Source organism: Zea mays, chromosome 7 (genome assembly GCF_902167145.1).
Source record: "Zea mays cultivar B73 chromosome 7, Zm-B73-REFERENCE-NAM-5.0, whole genome shotgun sequence".
Lineage (NCBI taxonomy): Eukaryota > Viridiplantae > Streptophyta > Magnoliopsida > Poales > Poaceae > Zea > Zea mays.
The window spans coordinates 35,997,421-36,022,959 of record NC_050102.1 but is presented as its reverse complement, the minus strand read 5'-3'; the positions used below and the strand labels follow the sequence as shown (position 1 = coordinate 36,022,959).

At 39.9% G+C, this 25,539-nt stretch overlaps 1 pseudogene; it reads right to left on the bottom strand.

Annotated features, from left to right (window-relative positions):
* Positions 1-1,196: 1,196 nt before the first annotated feature.
* LOC103632250 (uncharacterized) lies at positions 1,197-24,769 on the bottom strand (annotated as a pseudogene).
* Positions 24,770-25,539: the final 770 nt, after the last annotated feature.

The following is a 25,539-nucleotide window of genomic DNA, read 5'->3' as shown; positions in this document are numbered from 1 at the left end:
AATACGGCCCATATCGACCTTAGCAACCTTAACTTGTATTGATTTTTTTAAAGGGTGAAAATTTCATTATGAAATAGGCAAACAGTTAACAACATAACCATTACAGCAAACCACACAGACATGTCTTAAGCGGGAAAACGGCTAGATAGACCGAGCTAGCAACCTATTCAGATAAGCGACTTCTGAACAAGAAAGGGCCAATGCAGACAAACCCACAGACTGAACCTAAGGCATCGCACGGTCTGAGTCTGATCACACACTATGATGATCACACGAAACAACGACAGTGTTTATTACAAATACTGTGGACCTAGTATTGCAATCGCCGACAAAAGAGCCTGACCAGCTGGACATAAACTGGGGCGAGGACATGGAGAGCGCATGCGTCTGGAGAAAGAGCACGGCAGGGCGCGGAAGATTCAGCAGATGCGTCTGTCAAGCGGTGTCCATCCCAGATCACGGTTGAAAACTTCTTTAGCCAGTCTTCTGATTCGCAGGCTTCCGCCCACCAACTTCTTTCTTTCCGTCTCTTTCTGCAACAAAGACCAAGAGTCCAGCCAGAAGCAAGTAAGCAACCAAAAAAAAATGACGTCAGATGGGTTAACCATAGTTCTATTATTAAAACAGAAGTCATTCCTGATTCTTCAAATGGACCACAGCACAGCACAGCAGTCGACTATGATCAGGTTTCTATCAGTTTTCTTGAAACCCCTAACCCAACCACCGAAGAGAGTCTCGACATTACCAGGAGTACTATTAATGTTGAGCGCATTCTATCAGTGACATAATTATCTGAAATAATTGTGTCACTACTATTGCTTAATAGAAATTTTGTCACTTTTATAATTTCAGGATTTCTGTTATATTTTCAAAAAACGGTACAGCACACATCAATGGTTTAGCACAAAACAATTATGTTTTTACCTTCTAATTTGAACTTTATAATATAACATAAATGCTGAAATTCAGTTCAGTACAAAAATGACAAAAAACATGTAATCAACTGTTGATCCTGCTAGCCCTTAGGTATTCTCTTCCATATTTCCAAGTCCGACTGTGATGTGGTTGTCTAAATGTGGAAACATAGCCTTGTATGGCTTCATGAAACGTTTCCCACCAAAGAGCTCACCACAAGCAAGGTAAATGTGTGTTTTATTGTCAAATCCCATAGCAGGTAGCACCTAGAATAAGACCTACGTGCACAACAAACCAAATAGAATATTAGATTACTTCAGTAGTAAAAAAATTTGTTCATGATGAAAGGCTTACCATGTGCCTAGGAAGCCATCATAATACTCCAGCAGCACTCTTTTTTTTTTTTTTGCTCCTGAGATGAAACCACTTATTCTCCATTCAGCAGCTTGGGAATGAAATTTTATCCCTTCGTGTAGCAGGTTGGGAGGTGACGAAAGGGGTATTAGCATCACCAAACCAAACCAGACAACATAGACGGGCAGCCCTTGGAAGAACTGCGAGCGAGGCAGAAGGGCAACATGCCTGCCGACAGAGGTGATGTATGGCACCCGGAATTCCAGCAAAGCTGAGGAGAAAGCTTGAGAACCCGTGTGCAAGAGGAAGGATGGTGTGCCTCCTTCTTCATGCTCTCCTTTCCGATGCGCCTGTTGGAGACTTGTTATCAAATGTTATGAGTTAAGAACAAAGCAACACAAAATGTGTAACACCATAAAAATCATCAAATAAAAGTAATACATTTAGTTGTTAATGGTAATAAATTTTATTTTAAGTGTTTGTTATTTGTTTGCATTTGGAATGATTTTTGATTGCTCATAATGGATTTTGGATATTGAATATCATTTTTTTCTTAAATGAAAAACCAAATAAATAATATAATAATTAGTCAAAAATAATATTTTATTTAAAAATAATTTTGGTTTAATTATTATGAATTTTAGGGTTATTTAAAATATGATTTTAAATTTAGAAAAAGGAAATAGAAAAAAAACTAACATAACTAACCCTTGGCCCATTAGGCCCATGAGCCGGCCGCCCCTGCCCCCTTCCCTAACCCTAAGCCGCCGCCCCTAACTCCTAGCCGTCGCCGCCGTTCCCTCTTCCCCTTTCTCTCTCTCTCTCTCACCCGGCTTTCTCTCTCCTCGCTCCTCTCTCCGACGCACTGCACCGCCCGACTGAGCAGCCCCTGCGCCCATCGAGCTCGCACGTGCGCCTCAAGCCGAGCAAGCCAGCGACCCGCGTCGAGGATTCTATCTAGCCGCGCCCATGAAGTCACCCGCCCCTACGCGCTCGATGCCATGCCCCAACACCGACCGCGCGCCCTGCACGCCAGCGAAGACCGGCTGTGCGACGCCCGCACGACCGCGCCAGAAGCCGTGCACCGAGCGCCCGACGCCGAGTAGCCGACCCGTGTGACCCCGTCATCCGCGACCGTTTCTTTCTTGCGTTATGGACCTTCAATGGAGTCGTTTTCCTCCCCATTAATCCCTCTCTTCATGGACGTCGTAGATGACAGCCTTGAAGCCATGGTCGTTTCTCCCTCTTCCTGGCTCTCTCTCTCTCCCTCTCCCTTCTCTATAAATTGGGCAGCCGAGCTCTTCTCTCTCCCTACCCCAAGCTCGCTCCCTCCTCTCGGTTTTCTCTCTCCCTCGCCGTTCGCTGCCGTAAAGTTCGTCGTCGGACCGTCCGCGCCCGTTTGTCGTTCAACGGAGTGCCTATGCGTTGTCCGTCGTTCGCCGTCCGTCCCGGAGTCTGTGAAGCTCGCCCACACAGCAGCCCGGCGACCGTGCCCACACCGTTCGCCGTCATCCGTTCACCCAAGGTTGAAGACAACCCCAACCCGTTAACTTATTGTCTAAATCATGTGTTGAATTAATTTATGAATTTGTGAATTATCGTTGTAATATTATGCGACTTGGCGATTCGTGTATGATTTAGAGATTCCGATGTATACGTGTATCCAAAATCGAACCCCGCGACAATATTTTAAAATGTGTGTGAGTTTATAATTCTAAAAATGAACACGGTCACTATTCACTACTTCAGTGATTTCATACTAGAAATGTTTATGATTAATTTCGCTTTAGTGTGTAGAGCGATAATCGGTTAATATTGATATAAGTATAAATTCTGTGATATAAGAAATTGAAATAAGTATTTAAGCCACGTATTTCCGGTCAAATGAAAATATAGATTTTACTATTCATGATAAATGTATTCATAAGTATAGCACTTAAATTACTTAGAATTAGTAAACTATTTATTTATGTCATAATAACCATGAATATGTTATTAAAAGTCCCATTTAGTAATTTACAAATAATTCTTAGTATATTAATGTTAGAAGAATTAAATAAACAATTTTTAGTTATACGTATAAATTCTATTTAGAAAATAAAGGAGAAAACTGAAATAGTAGAATTTTATAATAATATTAAAATAACTTAATTAGGCACTCATGCTTTCCTAATAAAGAAATTGATAGTTATATTGGTAAACATATGTTTCTTACTAAAGATTTAGAGAATTTGTTTCTAACTGTAAAATGACCCTTTTGATAGACATCCTGATTTTGATTTAATAAGATTCGTTATAGATGTTTAAGTATAGCCGTACTAAATAGTAATATGTCATATAACTTTTCTAATAATGATATAATGGCTTAATTAAATGCTCACACTGTCATAACTAAAATGATAGTTAATAATATACCAATAAATATAGTATTCATTTTAATTATCTGGATCATTTGTTCCTACAATAGAATTAAAGATAATTAATAGATTAATTATCATTTATCATAATTTATTAATCAAACCTATAGTCAATTTGTTCTTAACTAGGTTTATGGCATGATTAATGATTTCATAGAATTTAGTGCACATTACATACGAATCACTTAGCTTTTCCTAAAGGATAAAATAAAGTAATAAGAGTTTAAGTTCTTTTATAACTTAAAATGTTACTTTATATATATTGACTTCAAATATAATAATATAGGCTATGTGCTTTTTAATGAAATTAAATGATGGTTATGTGTTCATTATCTTTTGCATGAAAATCCATTTAAGACCCATAACCTAACTCGTCTTAAATAGTTATTAATAATATAATTATGATCTTTTCACATAAAAAGTTGTTTATGAGCTTGTTATAAAAGTAATGTTTAATAATGTGTTTTATAACTCATTATCGTTAGATATATAACATATATCTTCTCTAAAAGGTAAAAAGGTTTAATATTGTTATAACGTGTTTTATCATCTTATAAACCCTTTATCTTAGACGTATCACATATGATGTTTTATAAAAGATTAAATTGGTGAACCTAATATTTGCATATTTTAATTAAGATATTTTAAGCTTATGTCTTGTTTTATAAAGTATAGATCACACATTTTTAAAAAGAATACCCTCTTATTATAACCATTACTCGCAACGTTTTTGAAAAGCGAATGCTCTTTTCGTTAAGCTTTCTTTTAGCTTTACGTATGGTGAATGTTGTATGTTATTGAGTGGTGTTTGTTCTTCTTGTTTGTTTGTGTGATATTTAGTGGTTGATCTAGTAGTTAAGAGTCAAGATATATTCCTATCCGTGGAAGAACCTCAAGTTTTCAATAAGCAAGGCAAGTGGACTTCTCCCTCTGCATACTCTGTTTGATCCCAAACAATACATTTAATAAAGTTTATTCTTCGATGAATATATGCATAATTTGATGGGTTACCTATTTAGATAACCTTTCCAACCTTACTCCTTGTTTAACCTGGGATTATGATCTAATCAAGTAGCTATGCTATTGCTACAACTTGAAATTTATGCAGTCACTCCTGTTTATGATATTAATGTTCCAAATGGTAAGATTACTTTGTTGTTGTTAACCCGATGGTTAAACAAGATTATTGCATATTAATTGGAACATGGAGTGACCACCCAGGAAAACGGTGCTACCATGAGAACTATCATGGCTCTGGTCTTGGCTAAATAACTAGGGAAGTCTTATGTTGGGTGTTGGTCGTGGTCGACCAGGAACGGGGGCACCTAGCAAGCGCTTATAGTACCGGCTCAGGCAGATTGGATACGGGCATAGTTCCCAAAGCTTTACCCTGTGGACTGGACTATAAGTTGGTTACGGTAGGTGTACCTTATGTAGTTGACCATTTCCAACATTTGCGTAATGAGGACTCTAGGAAGAAGCCTCGTAGTGAGACCCTGGTCATTCACCTCGGAAGTGAATACGGGTCTAGCTAACCCGGGCTAGAAGGGAATCGCGACTCATGGGTAAAGATGCGCCACCTCTGCAGAGTGTAAAACTGATATATCAGCCCTGCTCACGGTTATGAGCAGCCTGGACTCCTCACATGATAATTGAACTTGAAGATGGAAATAAATCGAGATCCGACGATCTGCCAATGGTTTGCTTAAGTGGTTTCACTTAAGTGTTTTTGATATACACTTGTACCTTTGTTTAATGGGAATACTTGGGATTCACACTTATTAGTAAGATTGGTGTTGTTAATAAAATGTTGACCAACTAAAATGCTTACTGCTCAACCTTAGCCTCACCTTGTTAAACTTGCATTAGTTTTCCCCCACTTGCTGAGCCCCGACCATAAGTGAGCTCACCCTTGCTTAATTTTGATCAGAAGTTTGCAGGTGAAGTTATGATGCTGAGCTCCATGGATGCTAGTCTAGTGATACCCCCGGTCATCTTCCTGTGGATGGATGTCCATGTTTCGCTGTACTTTGATGAATAAAGGTTAAGACATTATGTCTGTTTGAAGTGTAATATGTTAATATAATCGTTATTTACGCTTTTATGCATTGTCCTTTTGATATATTACACTTGTGATGTCAACATATGTGTGGAAATAGATCTTGGCACACATATGCGATGCACCCGGCTCTGCCCCTTGGGAAACGGGTGTGACAAAATGTTAGTGGTTAAAGACCTTCGTCCTCCAAAGCATTATCTCCCTTAGGATATAATGATCTTTAGAAGAAGATTATGAAGGACATACCTTCATCATCTCAGTATAAAATAATGAAAGTAGAAGCATATGAAACATGGGGAATACCATGAATAGACATATGATATCATTAGGATATTTTTATTATATCATCATGAATAAACATGAACAATATCGAATTACATTTATACCTTCGGCTTGATAGAAGGTGAGAATCCAAGTGTGACGTGCAAATGAATACAGGACAGCATGAATAGTACGGTGTTACTGTTCATCTATTTATAGGCACAGGACGCAGCCTATGTAAAGTTACATCCATGCCCTTTATATTTATTATTGACTTAAAGACGAATACAGAGAAAATTACTAAGGAGATAATGGAGGGTTTGTCTGAAGATTCTGATGACAGTGATAGTTATGATGTGGAGAGTGGAGATGAAGATTCTGAGTACCGGCCCTGGCGGCCAAGCCATACCATCTTCGGGAAATCGACCATCAAACAAAGTCATGTTGACACCATGAGAGGGAGATATTTTTGCGACATGTCTATTGTGAGGGTTGGTGGAGACAGCACTGCCCCTGCTCCTGAGGAAAATGAAGTTGTTATTTACCGAAACTTCTTGAAGGCAGGCCTTCGGTTCCAGTTGAGCAAATTTGTGGTTGAAGTGTTAAAGATATTCCAGATCTTTCTTCATCAGATTACCCTCGAAGCTATAATTAGGATGGGGATGTTTGTCTGAGCTATAAGGAGCCAGGGGCTAGAGCCGAGCGCAAAGTGCTTCTGCAATATGCACGAGTTATTATACGAGACGAAGGCTACTAGCAAAGAACAATACCACAACAACTTCGGTTGTTATGGGTTCATTGCCCGCTCTAATGCAAGCTACCCGGTGCCAACATACCGGAAAAGATGTCCTGGGGCCTGGATGGAGGAGTGGTTTTATGTTAAAAATGATCCGATTGAAAGAAAGAATATCAAGGAAATCATCCAGTGCCCCATCTGGTCTCGCTTTGGCCTCCAAAGGCCGAAGGTGGCTATTGAAGGTGATGTCGAAGCATGCCAGAAGGCTGAAAGTGCATTCATCCCTTTTGTGAGTTTTGGTGATTTGGATAACAACACATTTAAAGGTCTAACAGTTTGCTAAGTGTTGAACAGGAAATTCAGTATGATGAACATACTTGAATAGTGTATAATGATCAGTGAACAAAGGTTCAACACAAGGTTAAATCCAGTGAGACAATGCAAATGGATATAATATGGTCTCTCTATATTGGTTTGAATATATGGGCAAGACCTAAGAAATCACTGCATACATATGATCAGAATAGAGGTTGAAGTGATTAAAAGGATTGGTCAAGCCAAAGTGAATAAGATATGAGGAATCGTGAATTGGCTTGACCATATTACTATTAGTCCATATATGAATATATGAGAATCAAACTAGAGCTTGATTGATCTTAGCAGTTATATCTAGATGGCATTCAAGCAAGGTTCACAATATTGAAGAAATGATTCTCTCAATGGATGCTCAATAGGATGTGACTCAAGAATGGCTTGATAGAGTGAAGATAGCAAGGAAAGGGCTTCGAGGAACTAAGCGAAGGTGAAGGCCAAGCGACGGCTTGTAGACCGAGGTACCATGGCTAAGGTGAAGAAGAGAGTACTTGCACTAAGTCGATGAACTAATCAGCTATGAAGAGTTACAACATGTTGATGCATCGGTAAGGTGACTTGAAGCCATGATTTGAACTCATATAAGGTGATATGGTACAAGTCACAGGGTTTGATTTGAGTTTGCTTCAAAAGGTGAGACAAAGATGTTTGTGATCCTTATGAAGCAATGCCATGGAGAAATCACACATGAGACACCAATGACTCAAGGAGTTTACTTCAATTTATTTTATTTAACTTGAGTATAGGAATCGTCGTACTATAAAGGGGATCCAAAAAGAAGGTTGGTGTTTGCCAAAGCTCAAACCTCTCTATTCAAAGCTATTTTTGAAAAGCAAAAATCTCTTTAACGTTCTATGGTTGACCGTGGTTAGGGTTGAGAAACCTAGAGTGTTCTTGCTGAAAAGCAGCTGAACTTCTTCAACTGCAGCTGAGCTTTCCAGCTGAACTTGACTTCAGCTGAGTTGAGCTTCTTCAGCTGCAGCTGAGCTTTTCAGCTGAGCTGAACTTCAGCTGAGTTGAGCTTTCTCAACTTCAGCTGAACTCAACTTCAGCTGTGAACCTCTTTGACCATACACCAGCTGAACTTGCCTCCGGGCAGTTGAGCTGGGGTTTTCTCTCCTAAACTCACTGGTCAAGACCGGTTGAACTGGTCCTGAGGGGCAGTTCAGCTGGTCTCTGACCCCTCTAACCTCTGATCTGCAGTCTGCCAGTCAGACTGGCAAACAGGTCGCCAGGAGCTGTCAGGGGCGGTTCAACCGCCCCCCTGGGCGGTTCAACCGGTGTTGGTCAACTTTGACCAGTCTGCGGTCAGTCTGCGCGTCAGTCTGCCAGTCAGACTGGCAGACAGGCTGCCAGGCCTGCCAGGGGCGGTTCAACCGCCCTAGGGGGCGGTTCAACCGGTCTCAGGCAGAAAAATCTGCCCAAACGACTAGTTTTGAGCTCCACCTATATATACTCACTCCTACCTCTCACCCCACAGCGGTGAGCATGATTTGAACTCCATTTCTAACCCAAGAAACACCTCCCTCTCTCTCTCACACACATCTCTTGCCTCTCCCATTTTAAATCTTTGGAGAGAAATCTTTGAGTGAGCTTGAGAGCTGCAGTTTTGTGCTTCATCTCTAAATCTCTCTTGCTCTTCTTCTTGATTCGAGCTTTGGTACTACATCGAGTTCTTTGTGGATTCATTACTCTTGGAGCTTCTAGCTCCTAGACGACTAGGTGTCTCTTGTGAGTCTCCAAATCTTGTGGAAGACCACAAGAAAGTTTGTATTACCCGCTCGTTTGAGCAAAGATTATTGTGTGGGCTTGACCTTTGTGGTCGGCGAAGGGAGGATTAGGGTTGAAAGAGACCCGGCTCTTTGTGGGCGCCTCAACGAGGAAGTAGGGCACCTTTTGTGGTGTGACCGAACCTCGGGATAAATCTTGTGTCTTTTGTGTTCTTGTTCATTGTGCTTATTCGTGTTCTTCGTTCTCTCACCCTTTCGTGAAAGATTTGTTCATATCTTTTTGGTGTGTGGATTTTGAGAAGTGTCCTTCTCAGATCTACTATTTTGAACCCTGTGGATTATCTAGAACATCTCATTACCAAAGTTAACTGGGTGAATTTCGAGATCAATTCAGTTTTACCCAGTTTGCTTCTAGTTTTTTGTTGAAAAAGTTTTAACTTGCCTATTCACCCCCCTCTAGGCAACTTTCACATGGTATCAGAGGCTAATCCTCGTTCTAACGCTTAACCGCGTGAGGAAAAGATCATGTCGGGGGGACTAAGAAACGAAAGTGCTTCTAAGCTTGAAAAAGTTGAGGTTGCCTCGACTTTATCTTTTGGTGCAGATGTTGATCCTAGGGCAATAGATCTTGCCATGAGAATCGCCGAAAGGATGTTCCTCAAAATGAAGGAAGATGAGGCGAAGAACAAGATTGAAGAAGAAAATGATCGATGGAGACCAAACGACGAATCCACCTCTTCACAAGGTTCGTCTGTCAAATCTACTTCTCATATGTGCTTTATTGCTAATGGGAGTGACAGTGAAAGCGAAAGTGAGGATGAGGAGGAGCAAGAAAGTGATAGTGAAGATGAGGATGATCTTCAACAATTCTTCACTCAGCTAAGCAAGAAACATCGGATGAGCTTGCTCAAACTCATGAAAAGAGCGGAAGAACAAAAAGAAATGCTTCATAAGCAAGAAGACTTCCTCATCAGAAAAATCGAAGACTTAGAGAAGTTGACCAAAGAGCATGAGAAGCTAAAGTGCTCTCATGATGATTTGGTCCAAAGGTATGAAGACATTTCAATTGAGCAAATTAAAGTTGTTAATCATTCATCATATATTGCTCAATTAGAAAATAAAAATGCTATGTTCAAGAACACGATAGAAAGGCTAAATATTGAAAAACTAGCTTTGCAAGAAAAACATGATATGTTTGTGTGCTCTCATAATGAATTTATGGATTCACATATCATGTTAGAAATGGCTCATGAGGTTGTGTTAACTAATTTGAAATCATACCAACCTCACATATGCACATGTACTCAAATAGAAACTATATTATCATGTGCTAACAAATGTTGCTCTCAAGAAAGCCAATCTTCCATTGAGCTAGAAATTTCAAGAATTAGTGATATTTTTATCACACAAGAAAATAAAGAGCTCAAGGAAGAAGTTGGAAGGCTAAGAAAGAGCTTAACTCTTTTGAAGGGAAAGTGTCATGCTCAACCTTCTCAAGATAACTGTGATAATATGGTGAAAAAGCTTGAGAAGGGGACAACCGTAGCATGCACAAAACCCCTTCAAAAGAATACCAAGCTTTCCAAGAAGGACATGAGCAAAATCCATGGTGAGAAAATTAATGCTCATATGATTTGCTCTAACAATGTACCTATGTGCTTCAACAAAGAAAGATCAAAGAGAAGCGATAGGAGGTGCTATGGATGCGAGGAGAAGGGCCATAGAATTGATTCATGCCCCCACATGAAGAATCAAGACCTTGCACGGTCAAGAAAGATAACCATCAAAAAGGATGAAAGCAAAAGGCAAATGCATTGCAAGGACAAGCATCGCATTTGCTACAATTGCCGTGAAAAAGGTCATCTATTCAAGGTTTGTCCAAAGGGTAAAACTCCTAAGCCTAACTTGTCAATACATTCAAATATGCTTAGGAGACCCAAATTTGACTCTTGTGCTAGAAAGGTGATGAGTTCACCACATTCTAGGACCAAGGCTATTTGGGTGCCTAAGTCCTTATTGGCTAACCTTGATGGACCTATCATGAGATGGGTACCAAAATGTACTTAATAAGTTTTGCAGGTACCCAGAGATGATATGAAGCTTTGGGGTGCTTGAGCGGTTCAACTCAATTCTTATCTCAAGCTATCAATCTTACATTGTCTATCCTTTAAGATTGACCCAAAGATGAATTGAGTTGTTATATCACTAACTTCATATTCATCTCTAGCAAGAACTTATGTTGTAGGGAATAAGGATTAACCTTTGTGGGAATCAAGCAAAAGGCCTACAACCAAGTGATATCCAAAGGATGGTAACAATTAATTCTTAAGTGCACATTGCTTTTAATTGGTATATTCCTTTGTGTCTTTTGTAGCCACATAGGAAAAATGAAGCACTTGAGAATGAACTTAAAAGATTTTACCTTGCTTTGGAAAGGATCTAATTATATGGTAGATTGCAAGTTCATATTTTTATATTGTGACAATCTACATGCTTTAAATTGATTGTATGTATCTTGTGGCATATTTCAAGTTAATCATCATATTATTGCCATGACCTAGACATAAAGAGTATTATCCCATGTTCTTAAATGAATAGAGTGCTAAGTAAGAAATTCAAATTCTTATAACACTTACCAAATGGGGAATTCTCTATATGACTAGAGTTGTGAGACTAATGTTTCTATCTAAGTGTTTATGTAGTCTCACAACATGAGAATGTGTTTCCCAAATGGAGTGTGCCATTCAACATTCAAAGAAGATCGAACCAATACTATATGATGTATTCATTCTTGTTTAAATTGGTTTTGAGTCTTCTTCATTAATCACTCACCATGCTATGAATTAAACTTGCCATGTAAACTTAATTAAATAATCATGCTACTTTCATCTTTTTTTTTACAATTGATGTTATGCATGATGCTTGTAAGAGTAATTTAGTTCATATCATGAGGTTTCCTTGTTTTAGTAACCTTCTTGTCATTCATATACTAGAGGTTGCTAAATAGGAAACTATTGCTTGTGTTACTAATACAATCTCTTTTAAGATATTTAATGGAAATTCATAAGTAGAGATTGTGCTCTTTCAATTGGTAAAATCACAAGCTTTAAAGGTTAATCTTCACCTAAAATGAAGATTAGGAATGTTCAAGGCAAAGGTATGGAACAAATTGCTTCAATTGGTAGTTGATCAATAGTAGTTCCTTCCAAGTGGCATTCTTTCAATTGGTAATAATATATTATATGGAAAGGAATGTCAATATGAAGGTTAAATTCCTTTTGGCTTAAATTTGTAAATTAATGCATATTATGAATTCACTGCTCCATGTGCATTAACTTAAAAGGAATTTAATTTATGCCTTTACGCCTCATAAATGATGATTTGTTTGCCATTCATATATAGATATCATCATTCATTAAATACTTCCTTGTACTACTAATACCTCTTTTCAAAGTGTTTTATCGACTAGTTTTAAAAGGAAAAGAGATAACAAAGAAGGAAGTCTCCACAAATGATGAAAAGAAGAATACTAAGGTGACACCACCACAGATAGTAAGAGCTGTCAAATTGGTATAATAAATGGTACATTCTATATGGTGGTAAGTATTCTTAGGCATAAGTTAATTCATTGCAAATTTGTCATGCCTTGACCATGATATGTAATATACTCCTCATGAGACTCTTAACTGAATTGAAAGTGCATGTGGCAAGTCATTCAAATACTTGATGCACATATCTAGTGGGAGAACATTATATATCTTGTGTCATAGAGAATAAGTTTCACTTGAGTAAGCTATACTAAGACAATCCAAAATGGTAAATTTGTATCTCATTCATATGGATTGTAATCTTTGTTTTCTAAATAGCTACTCTTGATGTAGTTTAAAATTCCCTTATCGTTAAATCTAAAAGTGCATAAGAATCCTTTTTGTTGATATTCATCACATACATATGCACTAACATGGATATGATTTTTAAACTGTAAAAGGTACAATTAGTGATCCATACTCTCTAAATTTTGGAAACCCATATTTTTATATCTTAGAAATCTACTTCAATCAGTATCCATATGCTTCACATTGAATTGGATCACTAAGTTGTAAATTCCATGCATAACTTGTCTTTATGATATGAATGCTTGTGCAACTAACCTTGATAAGGTAGGTGCACCCAAGGTCAAGCTAGGTTCATCATCAAGAAGGCAACACAATGATGTATCAAGAAAAGGAGAAAAGGCTCCTATTCTTAACTCTTGCTCTTATCTGTGAGTTTACATATTAACTTGGAACCATAGTAAGATGGTTGTCAAGTATATGTGGATGCCTACACAAAGAGAAAGGCCACAATAAGGAATGTGTGGGTACCCAAGGCTCTTACTACTAATCTTAAAGGACCCAATTAAAATTGGGTACCAAAATACGAAGCTTAAACTTGTTTTGCAGGATCACTCCTTCAATGGATCAAGTTGGGTGCTCGATAATGAATATATAAATCATATTTGGAGATAGTAGCAAGGGTGGTAACAACTGAATCTCAAGTGCATATTATTTTCAAATCTTATCTCTTTTGTGACTTGTGTAGCCACTAAGGGAAAAGAAGCACTTGAGGATATACATCAGTTATTGATTATGAAATAAAGGTCTAATTGGAAGATAAATGAATATTTTCATATGGTGAACAATCCAAAATTATGTGATGTATTCTCTATCTAGTTAATTTGGATTTGATTCTTCTTTATTAGACACTTACCATAATATGGATTAAGTCAGCCCTTTTAGACTTCATTGAATAACCATGCATATTATCCATGTCATTCAAAATATATTGTGCATGAGGGCTCAAGGGAAATTTAGTCCATATTATGAGGTTTCTCTATTTTAGCAACTCACTTGCCTTCCACATATAAAGGATTGCTAAATAAGAAACTAGTGCTTGTGCTACTAATGCCATCTCTTGTGTTGAGTTTATCCATAGAAAATCTATATTAAGAGATGGTGCTTATTATTAAATTGGATAAATCACAAGCTTAAGGGATACTATTCAACTAAAGTAAGATGAAGTTGATAAGAGGCCAAGGTATGAAAACTTCCTCTCCTTAAGTTGTTTTAGTATTCTATCCTTAGTGAAATGTACCATAGTATAGGTTAAATTCCTTGCAATATAAAATGTTCAATGGTGCATAAAACTTTGACATCAACTATATGTATGCACTAATTTAAAGGAATTTAATCTATCCTTTTGGGTTCTAAGAATGATGATTCATTTGCGATCCACATATAAGGATCATCATTTGTGAAACCCTCTCTTGTGTTTCTAATGCTCTCTTTTCTAAGTGTTTCAATAAGGTCCTTCCAAGTGTTTTCAAGATGGATTCAAAATCTACGGATATAAGAGTCTTGGTTATTTCAATCATTGAGTTTCAATGGGTCTCATATCATGTATGATTGAACCATGCCAAGATGAATGAAGTTCAAGATTGCCTGGTTGGATGAAATCATAAAGAGAAAAGAAATCATAGTGATTCAAGAAGGGAGTTACACTTTTTGTCAACCAAATAATGAGGATGTAGTGACATATTTATATGATATCCTTCATTATGAGGTTTGAGGGTCATATTAGCATGCTTTACCCTTCAGAATTTCAATTGATATACTTCCAATTCTTAAACTTTCAATTGGTTTAATTTTCATCATCTATGTAAAGCATGTTATGTTAAACCAAGATATAGTACAAACATCTCCTTTAACCTCGTATTGTTGATGTGCATAAGTGTACTTTGTGTACTCTTGCATGCACAAATTGAGGGAGAGTTTAGCCTATATCTTGTGAGACTAATGATTTCTTTCAAGTTCATGTTGTGTAGTCTCACACCTTGGAGAACATCAAATGAGGATGAGTGGTTCCAAGGAAATGATCAAATATTTACCACATGTCACCCCATGGATTAGTTCTATTGGGGATGTGTTCTCTAGCATAAATTCAATAGTTTCAAATATATTATGCCTTGACCAAGATATATGATGAACTCCTCTAAGAATCTTAATTGAATCAAGTGCATGTTACAAGTAATTCAAGTACTTGATGCATACATTTAGGGGGAGCTCATTCTATATCTTGTGTCCTTAAAGACTAACATTTTCTTTTAGTGAATTTGTGTAGTTCTTTGAAGAGAATGAATTTCTCTTGATCGTTTAAAGAGGATAAGTTTCTCTTTGAAATGTCAAGCCTATCAAAAGCTAAGATAGAAATTCATGATTATAATGAAGACCATATGGCATAGAACAAAGGTGTGTCACTCCATGAACTATTGTATTACATTTGTGTATCTAGGCTCTTACAAGTTAGTGCATGCATGTATATGCAATATCTTAAGTCACATCATAAGGTTGCACTTGAATCTTGGCTTAAAATATTGCATATCATGTCTATTAGTATACCCTTTGATTATGAGTAATTCCTTAAATTGGTTCAATTTCATATTTTTCATACTTTATTTGTACCAAGGTTCAAATTGTAGAACTTAATCCCCTGGCCTCACAAGTCCAAGTGCATAAGCTAAACAAGTATTCATCACTTGTATGCACACATTTGGGGGGAGAATGGTCTATAATTTGAATCTTTGAGACTAACTTCATTTCCAAGTCTATTATGTGTGTAGTCTCAAATTAGAAAGGAATTTTCGGGCAAAGACAATCACTTCCACTGCAAATTTGATGGGTATCAAAAATTCTTTGCTCCAATAAATGTATCTTTTATACATTTCATAAGGGAATGAGTTTCTCTTTTATATGCTACTCCAACGTCATCTAAAATTGGTAAATATGTATCACATCCTTTTGGATTGCAAATGTCTGAAGTAGCATAGCTTATAAATTCTCCTGTCTAGAACTTAATTGATTAAATAGTGCACATGTTTCTTATGTTGCATGATTATGTTCAATTGATACTCCTTTTATGCCAATGGTACTTTAAGTTGCAAATAAGTACTCTCAACAGATATCAATTGAATTCATATATATATATATATATATATATATGTGTGTGTGCACTAAAACTTGAGGAGAACTTAGTGTAATATGCTATTAGTGATCTATTTATCTATCAAATTGTATCAATTAGTGTTTTTCAATTGATATTTTTCATACATGATCACTAGTTGCATAATCCATACTTGTGCAATTTTCATGTTGCCTCTTGTTGTGATAAGAAAATGCTAGGTGACATCTAGACTCTAGGTATCAAGATTTATCTTTCAGTTAGTATGACAATCTTCATTTGATATCTTGGACCTATGTCACAATTATGCCAACAAGAGCTTGCAAATGAATTCTAAATCCAACACAAGTCTGGAAACTCCTTGAAAAGGTAAAACGCAAAGGTACATCACTTATGACACTTATCCATTACCTTTATGCCATCTAAGGATCCCTTTCATGATAGTGTGTTCACATCTCGCTTAATCATAATTTCGATCCTTTATATTCTTTGTATCCTTTTTGGAGATTTATGACAAAGGGGGAGAAATTGTGCATTAAAGCTTACCTTTAGTCTTATGTAACTAAGTGTTAGAAGACTTTTAAAAAGGGGAGAAATAATTAACAAAAAGGGGAAGTCATAAGAAAAACATAAGATGAAGAAAGTTGATAAGTGCATTCCATGTCATGAGCATCACATTTATTTTATGACACACTGCACCCTATGAATTGTATGATATAAGTTGTCTCCATACTTTGACCCAAATATGTGCTTTTGGCATTTGAGTACAAAATTGGTATTTTCTGAAATGCACATATTTAGGGGGAGGAAACTATATCATAGGATTTAAAATCTTATTTATCAAATCTTATGTAAGCTTTAAATGTGTTGTCATCAATCACCAAAAAGGGGGAGATTGAAAGTGCATTCATCCCTTTTGTGAGTTTTGGTGATTTGGATAACAACACATTTAAAGGTCTAACAGTTTGCTAAGTGTTGAACAGGAAATTCAGTATGATGAACATACTTGAATAGTGTATAATGATCAGTGAACAAAGGTTCAACACAAGGTTAAATCCAGTGAGACAATGCAAATGGATATAATATGGTCTCTCTATATTGGTTTGAATATATGGGCAAGACCTAAGAAATCACTGCATACATATGATCAGAATAGAGGTTGAAGTGATTAAAAGGATTGGTCAAGCCAAAGTGAATAAGATATGAGGAATCGTGAATTGGCTTGACCATATTACTATTAGTCCATATATGAATATATGAGAATCAAACTAGAGCTTGATTGATCTTAGCAGTTATATCTAGATGGCATTCAAGCAAGGTTCACAATATTGAAGAAATGATTCTCTCAATGGATGCTCAATAGGATGTGATTCAAGAATGGCTTGATAGGGTGAAGATAGCAAGGAAAGGGCTTCGAGGAACTAAGCGAAGGTGAAGGCCAAGCGACGGCTTGTAGACCGAGGTACCATGGCTAAGGTGAAAAAGAGAGTACTTGCATTAAGTCGATGAACTAATCAACTATGAAGAGTTACAACATGTTGATGCATCAGTAAGGTGACTTGAAGCCATGATTTGAACTCATATAAGGTGATATGGTACAAGTCACAGGGTTTGATTTGAGTTTGCTTCAAAAGGTGAGACAAAGATGTTTGTGATCCTTATGAAGCAATGCCATGGAGAAATCACACATGAGACACCAATGACTCAAGGAGTTTACTTCAATTTATTTTATTTAACTTGAGTATAGGAATCGTCGTACTATAAAGGGGGATCCAAAAAGAAGGTTGGTGTTTGCCAAAGCTCAAACCTCTCTATTCAAAAGCTATTTTTGAAAAGCAAAAATCTCTTTAACGTTCTATGGTTGACCGTGGTTAGGGTTGAGAAACCTAGAGTGTTCTTGCTGAAAAGCAGCTGAACTTCTTCAACTGCAGCTGAGCTTTCCAGCTGAACTTGACTTCAGCTGAGTTGAGCTTCTTCAGCTGCAGCTGAGCTTTTCAGCTGAGCTTTTCAGCTGAGCTGAACTTCAGCTGAGTTGAACTTTCTCAACTTCAGCTGAACTCAACTTCAGCTGTGAACCTCTTTGACCATACACCAGCTGAACTTGCCTCTGGGCAGTTGAGCTGGGGTTTTCTCTCCTAAACTCACTGGTCAAGACCGGTTGAACTGGTCCTGAGGGGCAGTTCAGCTGGTCTCTGACCCCTCTGACCTCTGATCTGCAGTCTGCCAGTCAGACTGGCAAACAGGTCGCCAGGAGCTGTCAGGGGCGGTTCAACCGGTGTTGGTCAACTTTGACCAGTCTGCGCGTCAGTCTGCCAGTCAGACTGGCAGACAGGCTGCCAGGCCTGCCAGGGGCGGTTCAACCGCCCTAGGGGGCGGTTCAACCGGTCTCAGGCAGAAAAATCTGCCCAAACGGCTAGTTTTGAGCTCCACCTATATATACTCACTCCTACCTCTCACCCCACAGCGGTGAGCACGATTTGAACTCCATTTCTAACCCAAGAAACACCTCCCTCTCTCTCTCACACACATCTCTTGCCTCTCCCATTTTAAATCTTTGGAGAGAAATCTTTGAGTGAGCTTGAGAGCTGCGGTTTTGTGCTTCATCTCTAAATCTCTCTTGCTCTTCTTCTTGATTAGAGCTTTGGTACTACATCGAGTTCTTTGTGGATTCATTACTCTTGGAGCTTCTAGCTCCTAGACGACTAGGTGTCTCTTGTGAGTCTCCAAATCTTGTGGAAGACCACAAGAAAGTTTGTATTACCCGCTCGTTTGAGCAAAGATTATTGTGTGGGCTTGACCTTTTTGGTCGGCGAAGGGAGGATTAGGGTTGAAAGAGACCCGGCTCTTTGTGGGCGCCTCAACGAGGAAGTAGGGCACCTTTTGTGGTGTGACCGAACCTCGGGATAAATCTTGTGTCTTTTGTGTTCTTGTTCATTGTGCTTATTCGTGTTCTTCGTTCTCTCACCCTTTCGTGAAAGATTTGTTCATATCTTTTTGGTGTGTGGATTTTGAGAAGTGCCCTTCTCAGATCTACTATTTTGAACCCTGTGGATTATCTAGAACATCTCATTACCAAAGTTAACTGGGTGAATTTCGAGATCAATTCAGTTTTACCCAGTTTGCTTCTAGTTTTTTGTTGAAAAGGTTTTAACTTGCCTATTCAACCCCCCTCTAGGCAACTTTCAAAGGCCTTTAGCAATGTTTGTGCCTTCATTGCCACAAGAGATATAGTCCAAGAGCACATAGCCTATAGGGTGTGGCACTTGTGGATAGCTGGGAAATGCCGAAGGAGACTACCGTTGAATCCAGTGAAGGTGACTTAGTTCGATTGAAATATACCTTCAGATTCAGAGAGAAGTTTGACAAACCAAATGATGCTGGTTGAAATGCATTGAAGCTACCAGCGACGAGCTGCTTGGGACATATTCCAAGGCCGAAGATGATGCCTTGTCCGCAGCCTTCGGGGGTCGGGGCAAGAAAATATTAAACAGGGTTTTTGACGCAATTGGCTTCGTATATCCTGACTATAGCTATCCCTTGAGGAAAGGAAAAAAGAGGAAAATTGCCGTTTCGGCCGCCACCGCTGTACCGAAGGGCAAGATAATGAAGGTTTTGACACACCGGCCTCGGTCGTAGTGCCTGAATTGGGTGAGGGGACCTCCTCTACTGCCGAAGTAGAACAAGCCGCTCCCGCCGCCCGAAGCGCTGAAGGGTCTACTGTAGTGCCGAAGGTTCCTACAGTCGGGCCAACCGAAGCCAAAGATGATTCGGCCGAAGAGCCAAAAGTGGAAAAGACAGTGAAAATGCTAGAAATTTTGAGCCCACCAGCAGGGGTAGGATTGTCGAAAGTGCAAAAAGCTCCTACCGCAACTCCCAAGAGAAGGAGGATGGCCAGCGTGCTAGACACTGTCATGGAGACCACAATGGCCTTGAGCCATGCTCCTACTAAGAAAATTGTCGAAGCCGTCAAAGTCTAGGCCGAAGCCGAAGCTGGGCCTTCAGTGCCCATTAAAATGAAGGTTGCCGCGTCTGAAGATAAAGCTGAGCAACAAACTTCAGATACTGGCATGACAACGAGGCAAGATATGATGGAAAAAGCAAAATCTCCTGCCCCCGAAGCTCCAGCCGAAGATGTTGATTACATTATTCGACATGCTTCAGGGAAAAAATTATCCGAAGAAGAAATCCTAGAAGCCAGACACTACGCCCAGAAACTAAAATATCCGAAGGGGGCCTTAGTGTTCAAGGGCACTAACGAAGATGATTTCCTATACTGTCTCCCGGACAACAAAGAAATGTCTGTTTGCTGGGAGATAGCTAAAAGTATGGGATTTTCGAAGCTTGAGGAAGGCCTTTCGGCTATGTCGAAGGATGATCTTGCTGATAGCCTTGTGTACAACAGTATAAAGGTATAGAAGTTAACTTTAAAGTTGGAAATGAAGTATTTCATTGTCATGCTTAATTCTTTCTTTTTCTTTGCAGGGCTTGATTCTTAGCAATGCCTTGAGGGCACAAAAGAGCGCCGAAGACGAAAGTTGTACAATAGCTCTCAGTAACCTTCGCTCAGAGGTAATTGAGCTGAGAAACGAAGGTCTAGAGAAAGACAAAATTTTAATTTCATTGGTGAATAAAATGAAAGAAGAGGAAGCTAAGTACAATGCTCAGGCCGAAGCCCAAAAAGCCGAGGTTGAAGACCTTCGGAAACAACTGCCGAAGCCAAAGAAAATTGTGAAGTCGCGAAGGCCAGCCAAGAAATAAGTGAATGGTGGAAGACCAGGCTGGAGAAAAATATTGAGGAGCTTCACGAATCCAAGGAAAGATGCTTCGAAAAATCCTTAGACTGCGTGAAAATTTTGAAAAACAGTTTTGCAAAAGTTGGTGCCTACTCCTCTGAGGAGAACTTCATTTGAGGCGACCCCGAAGGCGTCATTGAGTGGATAAGCGGGGAAGCCGAAGCTTTTGAGAAAATTTTGAATGATCGCGGAGATATTTGTGCTTTCTTCGGCGCCCGGATCGCAGCTATTCTGGAGAAGGCTAGATGCGAACACGTGCAAGCTGCAGCTCAGGCCGAAGCCGCCTTCTCCATAAATGACACGAAGGACCCTTCAGCCGAAGCAACTTTAGTGGGCGAAAAGTTTTATTCTGATGTCTGGGTGAACAGTGACCGAGAATTAGCCAATGAAATTATAAAAAAGAATGAAAAAGACACCCATGACGCCCGAGAAGAAGCTAGGCGAACTGAAGAGGCTACTGAACGTGAAAAGTGCATATGTATTGTTTTTTAATTTTAACTTCGGTACTTACTTTGTAGCTTTGAACTAATAGTTTACCTACTACAGCTGAGCTATCACCGCTACCAGAGCCATATGACCCCCTCGCTGATCCGGAGATGAAAGAAGCACTAGATGTTATAAGCATTGCAAATTCTATTATCGACGAAGTTGTCGACAAATTGTTAAACGAAGCTGCAGAAAAGATCCTTAGAGAAGAGTAGACTATTGTGATAATACCTTGTAACTTTATTGTAAGAATACTTTGTAATATTTGATGTATGGAACAATTGATGGGACATGTAAATTATTGTAATATATCTCTTTGCGATGCATGAAATTTGCACACATACCGTTTTTGAGCCATTGGCGAAAAAACACCTTCCCTTCTTTTCATGCTTCGTAAAGAAAGAGCCCTTCTATGGCAAGTCTGATAAAACTGTATTTCCCGAAGCACATTTTCATTTTGACAAAGCACTTGCCGAAGTTTTGCTTTGTATTCAATTTTTGTGTCGTTAATGCGATATGATGTATGATGCAATGTTATGCGGAATGATATGATGCAAAATGGTGGTGATGTCGACCATACACACGCACGCGCCCACACTATAAAACATAAGACTCGGTATCCCCTTGGGAACGACTTTTGAGTCTTTTTAAGCTCTGCATCCCCTTAGGAACGACTTTTGAGCTTCTTCACCTTCTATTTCAGTGGCATTTAAGCTTTGCATCCCCTTAGGAACAACTTTTGAGCTTCTTCACCTTCTATTTCGGTGGTATTTGGCTCTGCATTCCCTTAGGAACGACTTTTGAGTAGAAAACTTATGTTGTGCTCCGTTGGGAACGACTTTTTTGCAGCTTCGGATCATAATTTTTGGCTCTGCATTCCTTTTGGAACGACTTTTGAGTAGAAAACTTACGTTGCGCTCCCTTAGGAATGACTTTTTTGCAGTTTCGGGTCATAATTTTTGGCTCTGCTTTCTTAGATACGTCTTTCAAGCTTCGTAAATCCATGAGGAAGATATAATTCACTCTGGTGCAGGCACAATTATTATAAAAAAATTGAAATTAAGTTCTTCCTTGTTTCTCACACAAAAAATAAAATGGCATAAAAGATAAAAGTACATCAAAAGTAGGATATTCCTTGGTATATATGCTTCGATTCTGGTACAGTGCTATTGACTATACGAGCTTCGGACTCCTCCCTAAAGTCGCGCTGCTGTTGGGCGCGCTGGTGCCCTTCTGGCTGCTGGCTTCGGGTATGAGTAGGTGGCAATGGTGGTGGTAGTGGGAGCTAGGGCCAGGAAGCTTGTGAATGACTTGCCGAAGCAACAGAGGCTATATGTTGATTACCCACGTATTCTGGTATATAGGAAGAGTAGCACGAAGCAGTATGTAAAACCGGCTTCGGCTGATTCTACCGCGCTTCTGCTTCGACAATCTCTTTTTGCTTCTGAATGGTGGCCTGACATGTTCTTGTAGTGTGGCCCTTGTCTTCACCACAGAATAAGCAATAGAGTTTCCTGGGTTGATCCTCATATCTTCCTCCGAAGCCCATGCCGCCTCTGCCCCTTGGAGCTGGTGGCCTGAAGGAGCTCTGCTGTTGCCCTAAAGACTGTGAGCTATGCTGTGGCCTCTGAAACTGGCTTCCTCTGGCATCACTCTAACTGGAGTTGTGGATTGACCTGACATGCCTAGGGTGGATTCTTCCTCCGAAGCCCCTAGTCATCTCAGAAAACCTATAAGCTTCTTCCCTTCTCTAGCGGATATCATTATCGACCCGGATGTACTCATCCATTTTCTGAAGCAGCTTCTCCAGAGTCTGAGGGGGTTTCCTGGCGAAGTATTGAGCTGTAGGTCCTGGCCGAAGCCCTTTGATCATGGCCTCAATGACGATTTCATTGGGCACTGTGGGCGCTTATGCTCTCAGACGCAAGAACCTTCGGACATACGCCTGGAGGTATTCTTCGTGGTCTTGCGTGCACTGGAACAAAGCTTGAGCAGTAACAGGCTTCGTCTAAAACCCTTGGAAACTGGTGATCAGCATGTCCTTCAGCTTCTGCCATGATGTGATTGTTCCTGGCCGAAGAGAGGAGTACCAGGTTTGCGCAACATTCTTGACTGCCATAACGAAGGATTTCACCATGACTGCGGTATTGCCCCCATATGAAGATATGATTGCTTCGTAGCTCATCAGAAACTGCTTCGGATCTGAGTGTCATACATGGGGAGCTGGGGTGGCTTGTATGATGGGGCCATGGGGTAGCCTGTAGTTCTGCTGACAGAGGAGAAGCATCATCAAAAGCAAAATTTCCATGATGGAAATCATCATACCACTCATCATCATCGTAGGAACTGTCCTGACGAAGCTCTCTGCGCTGAGGTCTTCGATCCTGGTCATCTTGAGTGAGATGATGCATTTCCTCAGCAGCCTCATCGATCTTACTTTGAAGATCGGAGAGACGAAGCATCTTCTCCTTCTTCCTCTGGACCTGTTGATGAATGGCTTCGAGGTCCCTTATTTCTTGGTCCAGCTCCTCCTCCTGAGGCATTGGACTTGTAGCCTTCCTTTTTGGCTTCTGGCTTCACGCGATGTTTCTTAGTTGACGTCTAGTGGCTGCAATGCAGCCCCCAGCGCTGGAGCTTTCTTCGGCGGCATGACGAAGGTCACAGCTTGCCGAAGGTGGTCGAATGAGTTCACCGGAGGTGGACGCCAATGTTGGAGACTTGTTCTCAAATGCTATGAGTTAAGAACAAGGCAACACAAAATGTTAGTGGTTAAAGACCTTCGTCCTCCAAAGCATTATCTCCCTTAGGATATAATGATCTTTAGACGAAGGTTATGAAGGACATACCTTCATCATCTCAGTATAAAATAATGAAAGTAGAAGCATATGAAACATGGGGAATAACATGAATAGACATATGATACCATTAGGATATTTTTATTATATCATCATGAATAAATATGAACAATATCGAATTACATTTATACCTTCGGCTTGATAGAAGGTGAGAATCCAAGTGTGACGTGCAAATGAATACAGGTCAACGTGAACAGTACGGTGTTACTGTTCATCTATTTATAGGCACAGGACGCAGCCTGTGTAAAGTTACAGCCATGCCCTTTATATTTACTATTGACTTAAGGATAATCTATCGAGGACTAGATAGCCTTTTCCTCTTTAAGTCGGTTTAATTTTCCACCGCTAAGCCGAAGCTTCTCCATGCGTAGCTTCGGAACTGGCTCATCCTTCTCCCAGACCATGCTTTTAATATCGTGTACAGCTTCATTCCGAGGCCGAAGGTCCCTGTGAATGTATTATACTTGGAAAACATGTTAGTTGTGTTTTTGAGGGCCTTCGGAAGATGAAGGCCCCCAACAGCGCCCTTCGTCGCTTTCTTCTCGTCCACCACGGAAGCAAAGGAATAGAAGGGAGAGGAATCAGATGACGTGATGCAACGATTCCTGGCCGATGGCGGGGCTTCCATCTCCCGTGCTGTCTTGAAGCTTTCGTTGAGCATGTCTTGACCGGACTGCTGCCCCTCGATCCATCTCCTAGGCGCGTGGTGACTTGGTGGACAAACGGGGGCGGCGTTGTGAGGAGAAAGGGAGAGAGAGGTGGGGACCGCAGGGCGATGCGAGCAGCGGCAGCCATAGGTGGGGTGAAGCGAGGCGACGAGGGATGGGGAGAGTAAGCGACAAAGCTATGGGAGAGAGGCGGTCTAGCGGCCGTGTTTCCGTGGGAGGTAGAGGAACCGGTCGACTGGAAATGTCAAGACTCTTCGAGCCGCAAAAGGGTGGGCTGCTCAGTCCGATGAAGATCCTACGACTGTTAATATTTCGATGATGTGGCTGCACGAAGAGCAGCCTTTACGTCGCGCTTTAATATATAAGAATTCTGCTATATTATGATATGTAAGTGCTAAATATAAGTTTGTTTTCCGTTATTGAACACTATTTTCTGATATCCCGTTCCTTTGTTGTAAGTGTGGACTTCTTGGACTGTTGGACATATATGTACAGTGAGCCTAAGTTGTTTTTAAAAATCAGGATGACAGACTGATGGTCCAACCTGTGGCAAGAGACGTGTTGCTGCATCCACCGTTGCAATGTGTCCATGATATGCTTGTTGACTTTGTCACACTCGAGCACGATTTTGGAGCAAAAATTCCCACAAAAACTGTGACTACAACTTTTTTTTGGCCGGTGGGGTTTCGAAGTTGTACTTGAAGCCAATGAGTACTGTACAATCTGTATGTGACCATCTAGGTAAGGATGCAGTCATCACCATTCATGGTAGGAGACCTTGGGAGCATGTTTGTTTCCAACCCGTGGCAAAGCTTGGGCCAAATCCTAGCAAAGAGCCTGTTGGGACCATGCTTCGTCGCCGAAGGTCCTGCAGGAAGAAACAGCTTCGGCTGAAGC